The sequence below is a fragment of the Perca flavescens genome, chromosome 16 (assembly GCF_004354835.1).
Source record: "Perca flavescens isolate YP-PL-M2 chromosome 16, PFLA_1.0, whole genome shotgun sequence".
In the NCBI taxonomy this organism is placed as follows: Eukaryota; Metazoa; Chordata; class Actinopteri; order Perciformes; family Percidae; genus Perca; species Perca flavescens.
This window is the reverse complement of record NC_041346.1, coordinates 32,482,405-32,505,051: the sequence shown is the minus strand read 5'-3', so window position 1 is coordinate 32,505,051 and position 22,647 is coordinate 32,482,405. Positions and strand designations below refer to the sequence as shown.

General features: G+C 38.9%; 1 protein-coding gene and 1 long non-coding RNA gene across 2 annotated transcripts in view; one reads left to right on the top strand and one right to left on the bottom strand.

Moving 5' to 3' along the window:
• The window catches only part of LOC114570782 (uncharacterized), a 645,073-nt gene that overhangs the window by 590,440 nt on the left and 31,986 nt on the right, over positions 1–22,647 (bottom strand). The window lies entirely within an intron of this gene.
• LOC114570812 (uncharacterized) lies at positions 1,708–5,067 on the top strand. The gene is made up of 3 exons (XR_003694588.1): positions 1,708–1,809; positions 4,721–4,778; positions 4,858–5,067. It is a non-coding gene; the product is annotated as an uncharacterized LOC114570812 (long non-coding RNA).

Here is a 22,647-nt window from a genome sequence, read left to right as displayed (position 1 = left end):
TGCCCACTGCTCCCTTGAGGGAGGGGTTAAATGCAGAGAATGAATTTCGCTACATGTATGTGACAATAAAGTACCTTTACTTTTAGCTTTAATTGCTCCTCTGACATATAGACCAATTGTAAGTGGCTTTAGATAAAAGTGTCAGCTAAACTGCTTGCTCTTGAGGGAATTACTGTAATTGTTGGAATTGTTGGGGCTTTGTAAATTATAGAGTGTGGTCTAGACCTACTCTATCTGTAAAGTGTCTCGAGATAACTCCGTTATGATTTGATACTATAAATAAAATTGAATTGAATTGAATTAAACAACATGTAATGATCCATCTGCAGGGTGGAAGCTTAATAAAGTCCCTGTTGTACTAGAACTAATGTTATTTAAAGATTCGTCTATCATTCATAAACTCCTTTAATGTTAAGGGTCTAGTACCAAAGAGTAACTAGTAGGGATGGCTGAAGTGAAACTGATGTTCCGAAGCTTTGTCGAGATCCCGAAGCGCAGATGTTTCGAAACACTGATCCGAAGCGTGATTCAAAACACCCATGTCACGTGACTACGGCTAAATGAAACATCGGAGTGTTTCACGAGTGTTTCAACAGGTGGCATGAATCAGCGTTTGATTGACAGGGTCGGGAACACACAATCGCACATCTGTATAAAAGTGAAGTCAACGCATCTTGACCTCGTGGGTTTTTGTGAGAGGAGTTTGATTTTGAGATAGCAGATTTTTGGTGATATAGTGACATTCATAGTGCGAGTTGTTTAGTTATATTTAGGCTTACATTTATATTTACACATTGACTGATAGGCTAGAGACAGACACAGTATACATAGTGACACATTAACATATTGATAGGTAGATACATATATAGATACACAGATAGATAGATAGATAGATAGATAGATAAATAGATATAGATAGATAGATATAGATAGATAGAGATAGATAGATAGATAGATAGATAGATAGATAGATAGATAGATAGATAGATTGAAATATAATAAACTGTTGGGACATTCATATTTTTGAATAAAAATCTATAAAGAATTGAGACATTGTGGCTTGATTTCTTTTATTAATATTCTTTTGTCATGACCAAAATAACATTATGCACAGTGAGGAGCCTACAGGTTACAAGCTTCACATATTAGAAGAATACAATAATAAAAAATGGCTCATTGTCAAGGTTGTTTTAGATCAACACCTGCAAGTGACCACTAGGAGTCATCGTTGAGACGGGTGTCAGATTGTTTCGAAGCCTCGACACAATATGACACGTTTGCTTCAACTGTTTCATTGTTTCACGAAGCCTCGATCTGCCCACCACTATCAAAAATAACAAAAACAACAAGGAACTAAGTACAAACTATTTAAATGATCATACTAAACGAATATTAAACAATACAAAAGCCTAAATCAGGGCCTGACTATGGGGCTCCAGCACCTGCAGCCTTCCAGGCCAAACTGTTCTGCCCCGAGGAGCCTCTGCCTCCTCCCTTTATACCAGAAGCCCCTCCTACAAGACAAACCAAAGTTAATTGGAAATCAATCAAACCCCATCATGTTACCTCAACATGCCAAAAACATTTCTGGCTACATTAATACACCAGATACCAACTATAAAACAGAAATGAAATGTTACATGCTGAACAAGCTTCTCAAACAGAAAACATTAGACACTCCAGTACCCCCCTCTGTACTGGCTTACACTTGGACTGTTCCAGGTCCCCACCCCCCCTATAAATTACTCCAGACTCTGCTCCTTCCTGTTTGCTGCTTCACCCCAGCTCCCTGCTTGAAGATGAGAACAGGTGAGACATGCTAACATTTGGATGACCTCGTGTATGTGTCGTATTTATCAAATCATGATTTCTACTCCTTCGACTAGTGCTTAAATACACTGAAAGGAAATAACATGAATTGACAAGCCATGTGTCTATTGATGCTAGCCCACATGCTAATGGTAATGCTAACAGTCCTATGTTAACGCTCATGCTAGGGTTAGCTTAGCATGCTAGGACCAATGCTACTGTTGGTTTACGACTGCCTGCACGATCCGTTCTGCGCAAGATAATCCTGTTTTACGGAGGATACGACCTGTACGATCTGTTCCATGCTAGCCTATGGCTAGCCTCCCCCGGGAAGCTAACGTTAGTTTAGCTAACAGCTAATTCGGCTAACCGCTAGCTGACAGCTAAATTCATTCTGAAATAACATTAAGTCAAACTTAATGGGAGAAACAGCTACAGCTACATTAATACTTTGCAGTAATAACAATAAAGACAAGTATTGACTAATTGTATTTTAAATGAGCACAAGTAAAGTAGAGCTGACGTTAACAGCTGTTATATATGTTAATGTTTATTTTCAGGTTTTATTTTGAGGGTCTTTTAAAGTTATTACATGCTGTCTCAGCTAGCGGTTAGCCAAATTAGCTGTTAGCTAAACTAACGTTAGCTTGGCTGTCGACCAGAAGCGTGGAACAGATCGTGCAGCGTCGTAAATCCTCGTACAACAGCACACGCGCAGCACGGATCGTGTACCGACAGGTACCACTGGCTTAAATGAAGGCATGAGGTAACCCCATGACAATTATATTGTGCAATTCTTCAATTATTCTTCTGATGTGAACAAGTAGGCGACACAGACCCTGCTTCTGATTTAATCAAAAGCTCGTTTCAATCGTGCCACTCCTACTAATTACAACATGTATTACAGCAGTAGTTTTCATGCTTTGACCTGTGTGACGGTGAGGTTAATAAACTGCCTTCTGCGTGGTAATAAAAAGGTTTCTTTAAATGTAGAAATCTTAAATTTAACATTATGAACTCTGAAATGATGATTTCTTTAGAAAAAAGAAAAGGAGTCAAAATGTTGATCACACTTTATTTATTTAATCCGACAGACATTTGAGATCATGTTACAGTCGTCACAGCAAACACTGGTCTGTGATTGGCTGGTCTCATGGCATTTAAAAACTGCAGGTAACCATAGCAACAGCAGTGATGCTCTGGTTAACTGACCGGTGAAACTAACCGGACCGTAACATGCCGACAGAAACGCTCTGAAACATGGAGGATCAGACCTGTTCTTCTTCATCACTCTATCAATATTTAGCAAACTACTCAAACAACTATCCCAACGCTGTTACATAAAACCCAAATATCCACCCAGAGTCACTCAGATCAAACTTAAACTATTCCCCCACCTTCCTCATCCTGATACCTCTTAACATCTGTTTCTTAAATAGATTTCTGTTTGGTGTGAAGTCCACATTAACTAAAATATTGTAGCAGAAAATGACATTTCACTTCTCGTGGCCAATCAGTGAAGAGCACTGTGGTGCAGTGTTTATTATTATCAATATTATTATTACTGTATTGTATCTTTGTGCCGAATTGTCTTTAAACACTTTGCTCTGCAATAGAGAAGATGCTAACAGCTAAATATAGCTAACGTTACATAAACTAGGACATAGGGTTATGATTAGGTGAAAATATACAACATTAACCTACAGCTAAAGACACGTCAGCTACAACATGGGAAACATAAGGTGACTATATTATTGTTGGGCAGATTAACTTTTAACGTTATAACAAAGGGAGCGTGTCTATGTTCACACATTTTTCATAAATTTGTATCAGATTTTATCCCCCTTTCTCCCAGTTTGGTAGCCAATTACACCCGATTTATTATCCAGTAGCAATGGACTACAGATGGAATGTAACCCTAACCATAACATAGGGCCTCATTTTAGGAAAAATCTTAGAAATGTGGGAACATAGGGCTGACCCCATAACAATCATAATGATAGCTACACTGGCTAACTGTTGTAAATGAGGAGCTGTAAATCAGAAGGTGATCTAAGGAGTCTGCTGCCAGCAGGACAGTAACGTGTCTCAGCTCCTGGAAAACAGAAGCCAGAGTATTAATCACAATTATTAAAGATATCTGATGAGTGGAATCTGTCCCGGAGAAACAAAACAGCCGCTTGCTCCTCCTCATCTTCCTCTTTACCTGACAAAACCAAGCGCCATGACAACCGCTATTTTACGGAGGACTTTCCATCTACTGAGGGCGAGCTGTAAGATTGAAGTTGTAACTCATGACAACGTTAGACCTATTTCAGCTAGGGCAACCCTTAAAATGTTAAACTCGTAAACTCTGACTTAAGTTAGAAACGTTCAAACTACTTATTATCTATCAACAGTGACAATTGGTAGCTATTATGATTTTTTTAGAAGTTATTTATATTTCTGTCCACCCTCTTTGGTATTTAACTATGGATTCAGAAATATATGTCAATTTATAATAATTTGAAAGTGAAAAACCGAAACACACTCAGACCCAAACACCAGAAAAATAAAACAGGCCTTGTAGACGGCGAGGAGAGGCGTATTTATCCTATCGGTCATTAATCAGAGTCATCGTCACAGTCAGAGCCAGGGTCAGGGTCAATGCCACGTTTACGTTTAGGATTAGGTTTACTGTTTTTAGGAGCAGAGGGTTGTGAAGGGTTAGAGGACGCGGCATGCTTTGTGCCAGCACCGGTAGCAGTTGGACTTGGGCAATCCTTAGATTCAGCAATAACCCCTTTAAATAAGTCACTTGCCTGTTTATGTTTAAAGCACAGTGCCCCCCCCGGCCTTTTGTATTGGCTGAGGCATCTGTTCATATCAGCGATACAGATCAAATCATTATTATTAGTATTATCATCTGTAGCTACACACCACTTGGAGTGATCTTTAGTAGGCCCCCATGCAACCTCCGTGTTATCCAGGTTAGTTTTTACACATTCAATATTGAACACTTTAGGTTGATTTTGTGTGTTGATTATCTCCTCTGACTTGCTGTGCCAGGACTGGACTCTCACACTGCCATATTCCTCTGCAATAGCGCGGTAAAGATCTCCATCTGCAAGAACAACATAGGAGTCATGTTACAGAATCTGTCTACATCCTGACAGTTCACTGCTGTTATTGATATTACACAGAAGAATATAAACTTAGAAAAAATAAAACAAAAAGTAAAAAATAAATGACTGAGAAGAATAACATTTTCTTACCAAATCTTTTTGCGTCCTTTATATCCTCTACAGAAAAACAACAAAACAACAGTAGAATAGTCAGTGTGTGTAATCTTCTTCACATGTGAGCCAGGTTTTCCTGACATATACAGTTATTTAGACTAAAAACCTAAATCTAATGTTATGTGAACACACAGAGTCTCTTTAATAAGAACATTTGGGAGGTTTCCTCTCTGAAGACTATTGAAGCATGAAGTCAGTGATCTTCAGCAGCTCCACACATTTAGATGTAACGAGTTCTAACCAGTCCCAGGCTGTGTCAACTGTGTAGGTTGATATGCACTTTTTCCGACCCTGTGTAGGTGACTTTGACGCTGCTCTCCATGCACCTTGTACTGTTACGGTTGTGTTCCAGGTGAACTGTGTGTAGGACTTGTATGTATTTATGTGTCTTGTATGTGTTATACTTGCTGCACACCTAATCGCCCTTCAGGGACACAAATAAAGTTGACGGTGAAGGCTGTAATCAGTCATTAAGATAAACAGACTGATGTTAAACTACAGTAGAAGCTTCTCTCAACCAGTTCACATTACATCTGATTTCCACAGTAAACATGTCTCTTTTCTTTGTAACTTTGTCTTTACTAAGTTAGGTAATTTGATTCAAACCATCATGCAGATATCTTACTGTCAATGTTGTTTTAGCAATGCTACGAAACACTGTTCCTCCTAATCCAGGTCCTGATGTCAGATTTATTTTCTGTCCCTGTTGTTTTTTCTTCTCCTCCTAACATTTATAAGGTTTGGTGGAAGTTGTTGGGAATATGATGATCAAATGTGGTAAGCATTGATGTCCAGGAGATGTTGACCTTCAAATAATACAACAAGACAACATTAACATCATATTCAAATCAACCAGTAAGACCATAAATATTTAACTGATAACATTACCTATCTTGTTGAACTGGTCGTAGTTGAATGTTACACAGATAAACGTCTGAGCATTCATTGCTCCGCTGGATGGGTAGAAGTTATTTTGATCTCTTAGGAAAGGGAACTTTGGTACGCTGTGTAGGAGCCAGACTCCTGTGGTTTTATCCATCATCACAACTCCTGAAACATCAACAGATAGACAGAGAACTATTGGCTGATTAAAAGTCCTAATATATGATTTCCTAATTTTAATATTTCAAACTAAAAGATAATGGAGTGAGATCTATCGCTGCTCTGATTGTTTGATTTAGTTCACTATGATCTGATGTAAACACAGATCTCATTAAAATGATTCACAGACAGAAGCTGGATGAGTTGAACAAACAGGAACCATAGATCATTGATGACATAACAGAGATTGATGTCATACTGAGCAGACTCTTATGGAGGACCTCCAGGGTGAAATAGAGCATTTCTTTATTTCATATTTTTCATCGGCCTATTGCTCTTCTAATGTTTTCCTTCTTATTGGTGCCTCACAGACACCATACCCTAACCCTCAGTACAATCTCTAAAGACCATGACAAAAGCTAAATTGTGAAGCTTTTGCCTTTGCGCCCATCGGTGTGAGCGTGGCTAGGTGTCAAACTACCATATACCAACCAAAACAGGTAGTTGTTTGTAACTCCAGTGTACATTGTCTAATCTGCTCCAAAATTGTGATGCTCGGTTAGAGGCCAGGCCTCAGGGAATCAATGATTCAATCATGAGTTATAGTCATAGCGCCACCTACTGGCAACCGGAGGTATGGCCTGACGAAAATCCTTCGATGTAGCTGAAATGTACATGATGTAGTTTAAAGAAGATTTACAGCAATATCACGTATAAAAAGTGTGTTCTCTAGCGCCACATAGTGGACACTGGAGGTGGTGCACATTTTGAAATATGTTATTTCCAACGCTATGCACTAAATGGAGGAACTTAAGTCCAAATCTTGCGAGCAGTGTTCTCCTGTCACGGAAATACCCGCCACGAATGGGACCCGTCCAGCAAAACGCAACAGGTGCGAGACTTGTTCATCCTTTTGCAGCTATAATTAGCATTGTCTTTTTTAACCAGCACTTCTTAACGGGTTAAAATGAAAGGGGAAATTACATTTTGAATTGTATAAAATTGAAAAGCAAAATGCAAGGAAATGGATTTGAAAATGGGAAGAGGAATTTTAAATACCTTTTTTTTTTTAAAAGCTGTATTCCTAAATAATTTATTGACTTCAATTATTTTCCTGTTTTTAAATTGCATTTCAAAGTCATTTTGTTTTAAAGTTTAACTTTGAAACTCTTTCCATAGTTCCTCTATTAAAAATGGATTAAATAATTAATTTGAAAACAATTTAATAATTCCTGTTTAATGTACAATTAAATATTAAATAAATAAATGGTCTATTTCACCCTGGAGGTCCTCCATAGCCTCTGTCCTCTGTGATGAAAACCTGATGGAGGTTCAGAGAGATGTTTCCTGTGAGAGTGATGCTTCCTCTACTCACCTTTACTGTGACCATACGTAGAGGCAACAGGAGGCTTTACACCATTTACAGCTGGAGGTTGGTCGCTGTAGGAGATGAATCCAAAGTCTGTTGTCTATAAATGATGCAGAATGAAGAGAAGAAACATTATGTTTTAATAATTAGGATGTATGTGACCAATCCAGAGAGAGAACAGCAAGCTACCAAATCTCCCGCTGTAGATTAATTATTCAATTACATATTTACTCACCTGTTGTGTGTTGAACAGTTTCAACAGAGCACATTGAGATATTTGATGAAAGCTAGTTGGTGCTTTATAATTAGTACAGACCATAATATCTATCCATCAGTTTAAATCATGGTTTCATTTTTATCAAAATAGAAACAGAGCTGCAGTTTAAACATGATTCTCACCGTTGATGATTGGTTTTAAAATGGGCTTCAGGGTGTTTGCCAGGACACCGTCAGGATGGTTGATGAGCTTATTGTGATCTGTAGAGGTCTTTTTCGTCTGGTCCTTTGAATCAATGTAAATATATTCCAAACCTCTAGTTTTGTGTTTTTTGTCTTTAACGTTGGATGCCTTGTAGATGATGTACCTGATGATGAGTAGAGAAGAGAAACATCAATGTGCAGAGAGGACAGACACTCATGAGCAGTAAACAATAAATCTAATATATTGAATCAGAGTGACCAGACTTCTCTCTACACCCTGACTATCAGACATGGGGACTCGAGTCACATGACTTGACTCGAGTCAGACAAATTTTTTAGGACTTGAGACTTGCTTGATAAACATTCATAAAAGACTCAACTTGACTTTGACTTGAGTCAAATGACTTGACTTTCTGCTTAATAAATATATATATTTCCCCCCTCTGATACTGAGGAGGAGGTAACGTTATGATTTTAGTGTTGTTGCATGAGCTGGAACCGTAGATATGATGACGTGGCGCACGGCGGCAACAGATAGTAACTTAACGTCATGGACCCCTCTGCACCCAAAATAGTAAAGATCGGCTACAAGGAGACACATCTGACCAGGCCAAGAAGAAACCAACGGCAGTTTGCAACGTCTGCAGTACAAATATTTACGACGTCGAATTTCATCAGACGCTTCAAGTCGGGAGAGATTCGGCTTCCAGTCCCCATATTCAGCTGAACCACTATTTGTTTGTGATGGACAGTTCAATTTTGGGCCATGAATAAGCACACCCTCCCCTTTGTTCAAAGTGGGGGTAAAAGCAAATAAAACTAAACACACACACACACACACACACACACACACACACACACACACACACACACACACAACTGCAAAACTGCTCTCTGTCTCTCTCTCTTCACACACACACACACATATGCAGATATAAGTATGTGAATAAAGCTAGGCCATAGCTGCCAACACTCCCACTTTTACCGGTCTCTCCCGTTTTTAGCCCTCTCTCCCCGGACTCCTCCCGGTTTGTTATTTCTCACGGAAAACTCCCATAATTTGCAGCACGGCCCAAACTCCTTTATCAATAATCAGACCAATATGTTTGTCTAATGTTGACCAGTTGCCAGATCTTGTATGAAACGCATCCACACACTATACAATTTTCAACCCGTTTGTCACCTCAACCTGGCAACCTGTAACCTTAAACCTGGCAACCTGTAACCCAGCTGATCTCTGTGCAAGCTTTGCGGAAAGTTCAGACCCGAAAGCGAGCCGATAAAGATGGCAGGTGTTCCCGCAAAGAAATGGAAATATAGCTGTAGATTTCAACATGTCGGGCGCAACAATTGACGTGCATCTTACCAAGTCATATCCACAACCTCCACGCTTTTTGTAAGGTCGCATTCATATTAATGTAGCGCACGGCGGGGAAAATGACATCACAACACATTAAAACACAGAGACACCATCACGCAGAAGAAGCACATAAGGACACACGGGGAATTTCATCCTTCATCATGAAAGAACAGACAGAAGCAGAAAACGTGAAGCAAGCTGAACTCAAGATGGACAATATTGGTAGCACAGACTTACAGTACACTTAACAGTAAACAACCCCCCCACAATGGATTAGCAGTCCATCACCTTAACCACTCTGCCACCTCTCTGACTTTTTTTAATCACTTTTATTAAAATATTATTGATTTTTGTAATACTTTTTTTCAACATAGTATACTATACTATACTACCCCCCACCGCGCTGCCATGCCCCCGCACAAATCTACCGTATTTTGAAAACCAAATGTTGGCAGGTATGAGCTAGGCACACATACACACAACACACTCTGTACACACACATGCACATGCACACATTCATTCACAAATACACTGACAAATATATACTATTCATACGTGATGAATACACTCAGTCAATCTCTCCATCATCGGGATCATAGACTGTATATTAACAGGCTATGGGTGGATTCAGCTTCTCTTAAAGAGTATGTTTTTTATTTTCTTCTTTAAGAGAAGGAAAGGTTAAAGAATGTGTTTCTGTCCCATCAAAGTGAGGCATGTTTGAAGAATATTATTTGACTTAGAAACCATTATACTTGAATTGTTTGAATGAATTTCATGATTTGATGTCATGTTTGAGGCATACTGAACAAATATTTATGTTGATTTATTGTTGGCCTAATATCTGTTTTAGGCTGTGCTTTGTCATCTGTATAAATTTAAACTGTTCAGATGTATGTGGCTTGGACACAATGTCTTTTGAATATTGAGTAGGAAAAAATGCAAATAAAACTCCAGCTGTTCATAATCACTGTCTTTAGCTTGTTTAAAAATGGAAACTTTGGTATGACTTGACTTGTGACTTGCTTGACCAAAGCTATGACTTGACTTGACTTGATTGTCACAAAAAATGACTTGGACTTGCTTAAGACTTGAAGGTTAAGACTTGAGACTTACTCCCATCTCATCTCTGCTGAATATATCTGCATGTACAGTACAGGCCAAAAGTTTGGACACACCTTCTCATTCAATGTGTTTTTTTATTTATTTTCATGACTATTTACATTGTAGATTCTCACTGAAGGCATCAAAACCAGTGATGCCACATAACGGGTTACTAGATCGCGTTATCAAATTAAAGTTACTTATCCAAGTCACTGTGTGTTACTATTTGTCATTTTCCTTAGTAAAAATATATATTTTTACTTTCTTCTTGCGTCTCGGGGAGTGAAGTCACGTATGCGACAAGTCACGTTTACAGCATGAGGACAGTTCACGTTTACAGCATGAGGACAGGTCACGTTTACAGCATGAGGACATGAGGACAGTTCACATGAGGACAGGTACAGCATGAGGACAGTTCACGTTTACAGCATGAGGACAAGTCAGTTCACGTTTACAGCATGAGGACAGTTCACGTTTACAGCATGAGGACAGGTCACGTTTACAGCATGAGGACAAGTCACGTTTACAGCATGAGGACAGGTCACGTTTACAGCATGAGGACAAGTCACGTTTACAGCATGAGGACAGGTCACGTTTACAGCATGAGGACAGGTCACGTTTACAGCATGAGGACAAGTCACGTTTACAGCATGAGGACAGGTCACGTTTTCAGCGTGAGGACAGGTCACGTGTACCACACAGCGACACAAACGTAAACAACAATGGAGGGAGGAGAGAGATGTAAATCCAGTCACTATTTAGAGTTTGTGTCAGCTAAAGACGGCAGTATTAAGGTTGGTTGTACACTGTGCTGGTGGCGACTAAGTGCTATCTAGCTACAACAACACTACGTCAAATCTGAAGAACCATTTGGAGTCTCAGCACTGCAGTCAAACCTACAGAGCAAGTCCCAGCAGGTGGAGCGAAGTAGAGAGAAGGAGGTCCCCCCACCACCCAAACAACTAAAGCTGGACTTCAGTGATGAACCAGTAAGTGGGGGAGAGTTGAAGAAGTTGGTCAGGCAGTATGTTGAAGAGGAGAGTTGAAGAAGTTGGTCAGGCAGTATGTTGTACGGGAGAGTTGAAGAAGTTGTTGGGGCAGTATGTTGTAGGGGAGAGTTGAAGAAGTTGTTGGGGCAGTATGTTGTAGGGGAGAGTTGAAGAAGTTGGTCTGGCAGTATGTTGTAGGGGAGAGTTGAAGAAGTTGTTGGGGCAGTATGTTGTAGGGGAGAGTTGAAGAAGTTGGTCTGGCAGTATGTTGTAGGGGAGAGTTGAAGAAGTTGGTCTGGCAGTATGTTGTAGGGGAGAGTTGAAGAAGTTGTTGGGGCAGTATGTTGTAGGGGAGAGTTGAAGAAGTTGGTCTGGCAGTATGTTGTAGGGGAGAGTTGAAGTTGTTGGGGCAGTATGTTGTAGGGGAGAGTTGAAGAAGTTGGTCTGGCAGTATGTTGTAGGGGAGAGTTGAAGTTGTTGGGGCAGTATGTTGTAGAGGAGAGTTGAAGAAGTTGTTGGGGCAGTATGTTGTAGGGGAGAGTTGAAGAAGTTGGTCTGGCAGTATGTTGTAGGGGAGAGTTGAAGAAGTTGTTGGGGCAGTATGTTGTAGGGAGAGTTGAAGAAGTTGGTCTGGCAGTATGTTGTAGGGGAGAGTTGAAGAAGTTGTTGGGGCAGTGTGAGTTGAAGTTGTTGGGGCAGTATGTTGTAGAGGAGAGTTGAAGAAGTTGTTGGGGCAGTATGTTGTAGAGGAGAGTTGAAGAAGTTGTTGGGGCAGTATGTTGTAGGGGAGAGTTGAAGTTGTTGGGGCAGTATGTTGTAGAGGAGAGTTGAAGAAGTTGTTGGGGCAGTATGTTGTAGAGGAGAGGAGAGTTGAAGAAGTTGTTGGGGCAGTATGTTGTTGGGGCAGAGGAGAGTTGAAGAAGTTGTTGGGGCAGTATGTTGTAGGGGAGAGTTGAAGAAGTTGTTGGGGCAGTATGTTGTAGGGGAGAGTTGAAGAAGTTGTTGGGGCAGTATGTTGTAGAGGAGAGTTGAAGAAGTTGGTCTGGCAGTATGTTGTAGGGGAGAGTTGAAGAAGTTGTTGGGGCAGTATGTTGTAGGGGAGAGTTGAAGAAGTTGTTGGGGCAGTATGTTGTAGAGGAGAGTTGAAGAAGTTGTTGGGGCAGTATGTTGTAGAGGAGAGTTGAAGAAGTTGTTGGGGCAGTATGTTGTAGGGGACAGTTGAAGAAGTTGTTGGGGCAGTATGTTGTAGGGGAGAGTTGAAGAAGTTGTTGGGGCAGTATGTTGTAGAGGAAATGCTGTCTTTAAACACGGCTGACTGGCTCTCTTTGGTGCCATAATAAACCAGATCCTACTACTGGCCACGCTGAGCTGCCTCACAGTAAACCGGTTGTCATGGTTATGTTGAGGCTGTGGGGGGGTTGTCAGCAGCTGCTGAATGTAACTAATAAAGTAACTTGTAATCTAACTTTGTTACTTTTAAAATCAAGTAATCTGTAAAGTAACTAAGTTACTTTTTCAAAGTAACTGTGGCAACATTGATCAAAACTATGAATGAACACATATGGAATTATGTACTTAACAAAAAAGTGTGAAATAACTGAAAACATGTCTTATATTTTAGATTCCTCAAAGTAGCCACCCTTTGCTTTTTTATTAATAAGGGAAATAATTCCACTAATGAACCCTGACAAAGCACACCTGTGAAGGTAAAACCATTTCAGGTGACTACCTCATGAAGCTCATTGAGAGAACACCAAGGGTTTGCAGAGTTATCAAAAAAAGCAAAGGGTGGCTACTTTGAGGAATCTAAAATATAAGACATGTTTTCAGTTATTTCACACTTTGTTGTTAAGTACATAATTCCATATGTGTTCATTCATAGTTTTGATGCCTTCAGGGAGAATCTACAATGTAAATAGTCATGAAAATAAAAAGGAAACGCATTGAATGAGAAGGTGGGTCCAAACTTTTGGCCTGTACTGTAGTCTGTAAGCTCTGTTTTTATTGTTCTGTGTAAAACACTTTATGACACCAGTGTGTGAATGTTTTTCAGATAAGCAGCTGGTGTGTGTGTGTGTGTGTGTGTGTGTGTGTGTGTGTGTGTACTCGCATTTCTATACCGATGAGGACCTTGACCGAATACACACTCACACGGTGGGGACTCGTGTCACGGTGGGGACCAAAATCAGGGTCCCCACGGGCAGACCCCCTCTCAAAGCATAGAAAACAGCTTCCTAATATGCCCAGTATCAATAACTCCAAGTCCTCTTTGGGGGTTTTCATGAGAAAAATGTGTGTGTGTGAAGGCGCTGACATCCTACTGGCAAACGGTGGTATTGCAAGTGTGTGAACTTTTCTGCGTACATGCGCCCCTCCTGGTAATAAATGGTATTGCAGCATAATGAAAATTTAACTCAGTCAATGATGCCCCTCCTGGTGGGAGATGGTATTACAGCATAATACAATTTGAACTTTCTGTTAGCTCAGCCATAGTAACTCAAACTCAGAATACTTAAAATTAAAGTCCTACAATTTGATCAATATCTAGTGGTTTAACATAAAATCAATTTAACCGCCTATTCAATTCCACTTGAAAAAGCTATCTCTGCTTAAACATTTCCTAGAATGTGTTTTTTTTTTTTTTGTTTAATTTGCAATTGTAACTAAAATGAGGCTATTCATTGTCTAACATAACAAGAGAATTATGAACAAATCTTGTTGCCTTAGTTAAGTTAAATGTTACATTTTACTGTAATTATATTGCAGATAGCCAGTTTATCTTTCTGTTATAATACTGTATTGTATTTACTTTGCCAGTTACCTGTTTATAGACCTAAATTATCAAGATAGGATTACTGATTTTCAAAATGTTTTTTTTATCCTGATGATCAATCAACTATACTAGTGAATTAATGAATCTATTTACAAATGGTTATGAAACTGTAAAAACACAGCTCACTATATTGGCCCTTCAGATGCATCTCTAAATGTTCTTGCTCAGTTATTTCTTCATAGTTTTGTTTCATACCATTAGAAACTTGGTAATATAGGCTACTAACCATGCATGCAACATCTTCATCATGTCAAACGCCTGTGCCTAATATCTTCATTTCCTCATTCATCTAATATAACTATATAACCAGACCTAGTAACCTTGCAAAGGTTCGATTTGTGGATTACAGTTCCATTACATTACATGTCATTTAGAGGACGCTTTTTTCCAAAGTGACTTCCAATTGCTACATATGTCAGAGGTTGCACGCCTCTGGAGCAACTAGGGGTTAAGTGTCTTGCTCAGGGACACATTGGTTGATGTATCGCAGTGTGAATTTAACCCAAAACCGTTATGCTGGAGATGGGGTTTCCCATCTGGCCACATATTTCAAAATACGAATAGGAAACATCATTTTAGGCTCAGAAAGCACACATATCACTGACCATGTCTCTCTGCACTGGAGCCCTACAGTGCAGTGTGCTCTCCCCCTGCTTTACTCTATACACTACTGACTGCCCCTCCAGGACCCCCTGTAAAGCTTATATCCAACAATGATGTGTCAGCTTACAGACATGATGTCAAGCAGCTGGCATCCTGGTGCAGCCACAACAACCTGTAACTAAATGCTCAGAAGACATTGGAGATGATTGTGGACTTCAGGAAGAGCCCCCCTGAGCACCCTCCATCTGCCCTTAAAGACGATAGGCAAAGGTTCAAGATATTAACCCCATTCTACAAGTATCACACGTTCCACATTCCAGCACTCTTTAAATTTTCAGGAGTATCCTTCTAATACAGTAGCTTCCATGGCAAAAGTTTGAGCTTAAAGTTCCAAATGCACTAAAAGCATCTGACACGCGTTTGGAAGTACACCCAAGGTTTTAAATGGCCAATACGCAACAAAAGCGTTAGTCTACTCTAGTCTGTTAGCTGTCTCACTGACTGTGATCATAGTTTATTGCTATGAAACTGGCCACACCAGCTGTGAGAGCAGCATGATAGTTGTGTGTATACGCCACACAGATATCCGCTCTACAAACAGCCTTCTATTTATTTTTGTTGATGGTGAAACACGAGGGGATGTTTATGATTGTGTGAATCAAGCTCATACTTCTGTGCACCTAAACCATTCACAAATGTCACGGCAACTGAGTGAAAGTTTCTCTTAAAAGCCCAGTAATCATTGTGATGGCATTTACAAATGAGCTGAAAAAATGGGAAGGATTGATGCAGTGGTCATGTATCCATAATCTGGACTATAAACTTGTTCTGTAGCTTATAGTCATTATAAAAAAAAAAAATTGAATGAATGCAACTTAAATATTTCTTAATATAAAAATTAAATGTCCGTTGTGGCACAAAAAGTACAATGCCTCTACTGATGGGGGATCTGTAACATACAAAACCTTTGCCTAAATAGCGACCTTTTCTACAATACTGCTGGTTCTGTGGTGTTGGCGCTTAAAATCTGATGCCTGCAGTGTGCCATGGAAGCATCAAATGAGGCAGGTCAAATAAGGCAGGTCAAAAGAACTGCGTCAATTATCGCTTTCAGTGCGTTTGGGCCTTGATTTACAGCATACAACATATTTTTTCTTTTGATAGAGAGCAAAAATAAAAGGTAGGCTTTAATATATATAGCCTATTTCATAATTATAACTTCTGTAATATATTTAAGTTTGGAAAAGTTGGGACCTTTACCTATCCTCTTTAACATTCTTGGCTCAGTAGTCACCACTGGGACACACATTCAAGAATATACAATATCCCAGGATCTGAAGTGGGATGCAAAAATCAACACCACTGCAAAAGGCTGAAAGAGCATACTTCCTGCTTCTGGTAAGGTTAAACAGGACTCAGGACTTGGTCAGACTCAGCTGCATTATCCAGTTTCATAAATCATTCATTGGTTGAAATCTACCATATCTATGTTTCCCCCCTCATTAACAAATAACTGTATGTATATATATAATATATATAGATTTCTTTATTTAAAAAGGGACAGTGCACATTAATCAACATGAGTACAATGTCCAACATGTAAATGTGCCAGATTTAGCCGTACCGGCTAATTTTCATCTGCAGTCCACAAACCCCTTATAACCCTTAAGCCCTGCTATTGCTATTGCTTACAAAGAAATCTGTATATTCTGTTTGATAAGATCATTACTTACCCTAGCCCAGATTTTCTTTTTTTTTTACACTCAGCCCAACCTAGTTTGCTAAAAAATGTAATATGTTTCACATGGATTAATCATGCTGCTGCATCTGTATCCTTCATAACTTGGGCTGTTTAGGTTTAAACAAACAAGCATGTTTCTAACTGTGTGTTCAGGTGTGCCTGGATATTACAGAACTATGGGTCTTCATGTTGAGGTAAATTTCACAAACAGAAAAGTCAAATCCATAATTTAAAGTGTGTTCTCAGTCATCCAGGTCAGAGGATGCATTGAATTACTCAGCAAGAGCTAAATTGTCTTAAAATAACTGCAAAAAAAAAAAAAAAATCTGCAGTCCTCCATTTTAGTAAAAACATGACCAGTCAGGGTCAGTAAAATTGCAATTTCCATATTCCCTTGAGTGCAGCAGTAGTGCAGGTGCAGATTGCAGTCCTCCCTCCCCACCCAATGTCTCAACTGACCTGGTTGTGACCTCTGAAGCAGAGAGGCCCAGAGGAACAGACAGTTTGGCATGAATTCAGTTTGAGGTTATTTCCAAACAAAACCTCACGTTATTTTATGCTATACATTTTCAATAAAGACTAATGCATTAAATATGTGTTCATTATATTTATAATTATTTAACAGATGATTAAGATATTTTAATACTTAAGTAATAGCTTACAACAGGCCATAGTATGTTGTGATAAAGGCACAACATATAGCAGGGCAGATAATGTTAGCCTAGCACAGACTTTTTCTTTTACATAAAGCTAATGAAAAGGCACACAATAACAAAAACTAACTTAACAATCGAGACAGAACTAGACAAGCAACTAACTGCTGGCTGCAGTGGTAGAAGAGCAACTCCTGTTTTCTGCTAGATTAAAATTGCTGTGTTTATCAATGAAGAAGGCTTTCAAGAGAGCATAGACAACAACTTCAATTCCTTTTAGTAAAGGGCTGTCTGATGGCAAAATAAAGCGGGAAAATATTCTAAATATATACAGTATATAGATACTTCGCCAACCAACTCTGTTTCATGGCAGTGTGTGTGCAGATGAACAGCTTTTGTCCGTTGCACCAGCTATCAGTTTGTGTAATATTGTATCTCAAACTTGGAGTGATACTTGTTGTTCAAAGGAATTCTAATTATAGCTTTTGTATGTGGTTGTTATTATATCACTATTATGAACCAGAACAAATCAGTTTGCTTGATTTGAGCAACCTTTTTATAATATGGTTTTGATATTTTAGTTATGCCACCTCATTGCTGGACTATCATACCTGATATTCAAGCTCATTTGAAGGTTTGGTGCAGTTCAGCTTTATTGCTTGCCATCCATTCTCCCTTTTTTCACCACCATGGATACTTCTGATGTTGCTTCAGATCTGCATCTTATCCCTACATTTCATTTACATATAGATAATATAGTATAAGCTAACAATGATGAATATATTGTTACTTTTGTAATTAACTTTAAAAAGCTGTAAGGCCTAAAGGGAACTATGAATACAATTCTGAAAACTTTAAGCTCATGTATTAATAACAATACTCAAAACCATATAATTTCTATGGTCCAGACTGCTTAAAGCTGCCTACACATAAAAGCCGGCAAAATCGCTCTGCATGCTGGCCAATCCATTGAGAGCAGTGCCGCCCAACTAGGCGCTGCTCTACCCCTGGCATCATGCACCTCTCAGAATTGCCGAATTGCTCGCTTGCTCTCAGCACAATTACATTTTTTTTTCACTCAAATTCTAAATCAAACAGGACATCTTAAAGGCCCCTTTCAGTGTATTTTGACATACTTATGGTATTTCATATTTTCATGACAATTTTGTCACTGACTTTATCAAATTGGAAGTTTCTAATATATTATAGAAGAGTTTAGACCAAAGATTGGCAACGAGACACAACTGTTTTAGAACATTGCAGTTTCAGCAGTCTACAAACCAGCTAATGGTGTTGCTGCGACTCAGCTGGTCAAGACTCCAGAGGCTGGTTTTAAAACGTTAGAGACATCTTCTGTTTCAACAGAAGTCAGCTGGTCGAGTGAGCTTACAAACTATAGAAATAAAATGATCCATAATGCATTTATTTCTGTTTACAAACTGTCAGCTGGTGGAAATGGCAGTTTTAGACGGTGGCTCAACGGCGCTGCAACCAGGGTTTGTGGTGCAGCGATTTAGAGAGAGATTGAAGAGAGGGAGCTGCGTTATAAAGTTGAGAATCAGAACTACAATATATGAAATATATTTTGATGAATGTTATGTACATGTAAGATAAAAAATATGTATAATAATTATTATTAATTAATTTTGTATTGATGGGGAGAAAAATGTATTAATTTAGTATAAAAAAAAAACTAATAATGAAGAAATTAATTTCAAATAATGCCAAATATTTGTCTGCTTATATGCTAAAAACTTTCAGGGTTTGTAGCGTATGGTTTAAATTGTAGTCTTAAATTGAGCTAATGTTACCACATTTAAAAGAAAAACACTGTTACACACAATCTGTCATGTTCAAGTCCCCATCCTGACCACGCCCATCCCCCACTCTGGCCATGCCTTTACCATGTGGCGAACATGAGGTGTGTTTAGGGTCCCCTGCGTGTCCAGGCCCTCCCCTTACATTAGGTGAGTTTGACGTGGTGTGAACTCAAATATCAACTGAACAGATAAGAGCACGCTGACATGCACAAGCATATACAGATATTTTGAAGAATGTTATGAATATTTATTATAATTATTAATTTTTGCTAATGAGGAAAAATGTATCCATTTAGTATGTACACTTGTCATTGGCTTAATTTTGAGGAAAAAAACTAATAATAAATTTAAAAAATAATTATTTTTATTTCAAGTTAAGCCAAAAGCATTCGTCTGTTTATATGCTGAAAGGTTTCAGGGTTCGTTTGGTTTCGATTGTTGTCTCAAATTGAGCTACTGACGCCGTTTAAAAGAAAATACTGTTACACACGTATGTCATGTTCAAGTCCCCATCCCGACCACGCCCATCCCCCACTCCGGCCATGTGGCAAGTGTGTGTGCCGGAGTCCCCATGGTGTCCAGCCCCTCCCCTCATGTAAGCTGTGAACTCTGCGTCAGATCTTTACTGCATGGACGAGAGCAGGCTGGAGTCATGGATCAGGGAGAGATGGTGAGTCTAAAATTGATTTTACTGCCATTTAAACCGTTTACAATTCTGTTTAAAATAGATTTGTACTGTTATCACATGTAAACCAACTCTTATAGATTAATTTGAAAGTAAAATGTTAGAAGGCTAACTTATATCTTGTCAGCCAAATAAGTTAATGCTAGCTAGTTTAATGGCAGCTAACATTACAGTTTATAAACCAACACCATCTTAGTTTACAGTAAATTGTGCCGTCGTCGTGTCAAATGGAAACCTTAGTTTAGGACAGTAGCAGGTGTGGTTCTCAGGACCAGGTCAGCCATTTAGTAACGTGCACATGCCGTGACCTGTCGCCATTTTGCAACTTTTACCATACGTATGTGTGTGTGTGGGGTGGAGGGGGTTTAAACAAAAGTATAAATCAAGAGAGATGGCTGCAATAATGTTAAATGCACTGATACTGAGCTGAAATGAAGTGTGCTGCAACATGTGTCTTATAGTCAGAATCAGATAGTGCTGTGTGTGGGGGTGGGGGTGGGGTGTTGAGTGAGAAGGAGTGGTGACTACAGAAGGAGAGGTGGCTGGGGAACTATTTTCTCAGAGAGATAAATATGTTGTACTTTTCCCATATAAAAAAACATCCTTTTATCGAAAATATGGACATACAGTGTTATACTACCTCTTTGATGGTGCATGTGACACGTACTGCCTAATCTACTGTTAATAAACTGGAGAAATGCAGCTAAAATGTGTGACTAATATGATATATGATATGACTTGCAGGAAGAAGATTTGACAACCATTCATGGTCACCGTGACAGCCCTTTCAATTCTTCAGGTCAGTAAAGTGATCATTAGGACAACTCGTAATATGAATTTGCACTTAATGATCTCTTTTTGGTCATTTTGCTGGTACACATTAAATGTCTGCTATAGAATGTTTGTTTGGAAATATTGTCATGGAAATCAGTGTTGGTTTGGGGCATGAGACTCAGAAAGTTGATGTGTTGCATGGCAAAGGCCCAATAGTACGAGTATTCCACCTGCATTTTTGTTGATAAATCCAACTTTCTGAGTCTCATGCAGGGTTATCTCTGCCATTATAGAGCTTAGGGGCAGGGCCAAAGCGTATAAACATAAAAACAATTTGGACATTATCTGGACTGCGAACATAGACTGTATAGAAGCCGATGAACAGGAGGGGCTCCTGCTTGTTGTCTTCTGGACACATGCTGTATGATGGACACAAACAGTGTCACAACCACACACACCCATGCATGTTGCACACGCAGCCCCAGGTACAGCCCACACATTAGATAGTGTGTGGTGGAAAAAGAGGTGAAAAAGATAGGGACTTGTGTTTGTGAGTATAAAGTTAATAATCATTTGCATAATAGATGTGAATGTAGAATTTTAGACTGTGTACAGTATATCTGTTGGTAATTGCTATAACTCCTCAAGACCCAAGCCAAGTTCCGTGTCCTGCTTGCTACCTGCTGGTTTAAAGTGAAACGGTTAGCCAGCCCGGCACAGAGCTAGCGACAACTTTAGCTAAGGTTCACTCACCAACCGTGGGCTGACCTTTAAGGTGGACAAGCTATTCTCATTTTAGTGACAAGCTCCTCCAAGTTTTGTTTCTAATGATCTTTCCCTAGCTGCAACCAACAACAACTTGGTTAAGCTTTTGCAAAAATAACTGTTTAATGACATCACCAATATGCAAATGAATGTGTGACGTCATTGCACCTAAGCGCTCTGAAATCTCAGGAAAACCCTGTCATGCACTGTCACACATCAAACAATGCAATGTATGAAACATCCTCAACATTCTATGGCTGCCATCTTATAGTTTACCAAATGAGATTACCCTGATGCTCTATAACGTTTCAATTTGATCTATTTAAGTTCTGTTGTAAACATTTATCTCCTGTCATATCTTTACTAATGACTATAACCCCATTAACACTCTCTGACAGTGCCTTGAAGAAATAGATACTTGGATGTCACAGAACTTCCTCCAGCTTAACAAAAATAAAACTGAGATGGTAGTTTTTGGAAATGAGGAGGAAAGATGCAAACTTTCTACCTTGCTTTAAAGGAAGGGCTTAATAGCAAAGAAAGTGGTAAAAAAAAACAACCTTGGTATCCTTAAATTTTAGCAGTCACATTAAAACAGTCATAAAAATCATTATACCTTCATTTTAAAAATATCAATAAACTAAAAGAATATATTTCAAAGGAGGATCTTGAAAAAATCATACATACTTTCATTTCTAGTGGGATTGATTATTGCAATGTGCTGGACTCCCTAAAAGACTTTAAAACCTCTCCAAATGGTACAGAATAGTGCAGCCAGGATTCTTACTAAAACAAAAAGAACAGATCATATTACCAGTCTTAAAGTCCTTACACTGGCTCCCAATTTAATACAGAATTGATTCTAAGGCTCTTCTGTTAGTTTTTAAGACACTAAAGGGGATGGGACCTTCCATGGGAACTACCTGCATGACATATTCCAACAACATTCTCAACCAAGACACCTTAGATTAAACATAAGCAACTACTACTGAAACCTACTGTCAGAACAAAACAGGGAAGCAGCTTTTAACCACTATGGTGTCGATCTTTGGACCAGCTTCAGAGAACATAAAAAAATCTGAACTTGAAATTGAGATCGTCACTCATAGAAAACATTCTCAAAACCGTGATCTGATATAATAACACTAATTCACAAATGTGTAGATTTATTTTACCATTGATACAATGACAGTAGCAAATTTGTAATGCAACGTTTACTGATTTTTATATATTATTATTATTTATATTAAATAATGATGGGTAAATGTTGCATTACAAGCTTGCAGCTATCATTATCTGTAAAAATAATCTACACATTTATCGGAAATTCAATAATGAATATTTTTCAATAGGTGGACCATTTTCTCTCATTTTGCACCATATTTACCTTCATAGTTATAAAT